Here is a 1,391-nt window from a genome sequence, read left to right as displayed (position 1 = left end):
AGGCAAAGCTCAGGCCAGAATTCAGCAAGCGCAACCAAACACACTTGTTGAGAATTAAGAGCAGTGTCCTTTTTTTTGCTAGGATGGGCCATTGGTCACGCTATAGGCATCTTAGGGGAGTCCCTGGGATGGTTTGGCCCTGCAAGGTGGAGAAACTAGTGGGAAGCCCTTGGGACTTTAGGACTTCTGATCTATTATATTGCCACAGTGACAGGTAAATGGTGACATTATCTGTGTGGAGCAGGGAGGGGGCCAGAGATGCTATAATTCAGCACGTAGGTGGCCCGCCTGTGGCTCCTTTCCTCCCATGGCGGGAAGCTACATTAAATGTGATCTTGTCTCACCCCCTCCAGCCAAGGCCTTTCTCTCGGGGTGCCTGGAATTGCTGCCTTGGCAGGCAAAGAAATTTCAAATGAACCGTCCCAGCAAAGGGACATTTTTTTTTAATGCTGCCTGAGACTCCTAACCAAACTCATCTCTTTTCCTTTCTTTCCGCATCTTGTGGGGAAGGGAAGTGGGTGCTTTTCAGGATTGGCACGGTGACAGGAAACAGCCCCTTGCAGGGAGGGCACAGAGAAGACTTTCCATCCCTGGTACCCTGCCTTGGGGAGTGGCACAAAGGAACCCAGGGACATCAGCAGTAGGTAAAGGAGACATCTGGCCCGGAGACACCTCTCATTATTCCTCCCTTAGGCTGGACATGCTGAGTTTTCAGTCCACAAAAAAGGAAGATTATCGAGCACAACAGAAGAAAGTCAGTGTGATGGGCTCCCATCAAACAGTGATCTGGTGACTGGGCACCTCACTCTTCGTCCCTCTCTGACGAGGGCTGTGGGGAGCTTGTGCCAGTGTTTGGGTTCATACTGGCTTGGCATATGGGCTTGGAGACTGAGATTCTTGTATTCCCTCCTCGGACAGAGGTGCACGTTGCCAGGGACAGGGACTGCGGGCTGGGGGTCGCTTTGCCTAGAGGTACTGTGGGTCCCACATGCAATGGCTCTTAAAGGCCACTGCCCAGCCCCGTCTCATTTATTTTTGCTGCAAACGCTAACGATTAGTTTAGTTCCTTTGTAAAGAAACAACACTTGTGCCAAGGCCCCTAGAAAAACTGGACAGCGTTGTTCCACAAATTTGTAACGAAAGGGTCTATCTATTATAACTGAGGATAAATGTATCAGATTCAGTATGTTTGGTTTGGGAAATCTGTTTTTTGCCAGTTCCCAGATAACCGATTGTCCATTATACTATGTCCTTGTGAGAGAGACTGATGTCGAAATATTTAAGCTCCCATCCATAAACATTTCTTCCCTCCAAGAACAGGAAAGGACTGAGCTTCTCAAGCCTTTAATGTTATTTATTTTCCACTGAAGGGATATGAATTTTATTCCAGG

Source organism: Artibeus jamaicensis, unplaced genomic scaffold (genome assembly GCF_021234435.1).
Source record: "Artibeus jamaicensis isolate MK-2021 breed Jamaican fruit bat unplaced genomic scaffold, CSHL_Jam_final contig_519, whole genome shotgun sequence".
Classification (NCBI taxonomy): domain Eukaryota; kingdom Metazoa; phylum Chordata; class Mammalia; order Chiroptera; family Phyllostomidae; genus Artibeus; species Artibeus jamaicensis.
The sequence above is the reverse complement of the archived record's forward strand: the minus strand, read 5'-3'. Positions refer to the sequence as shown.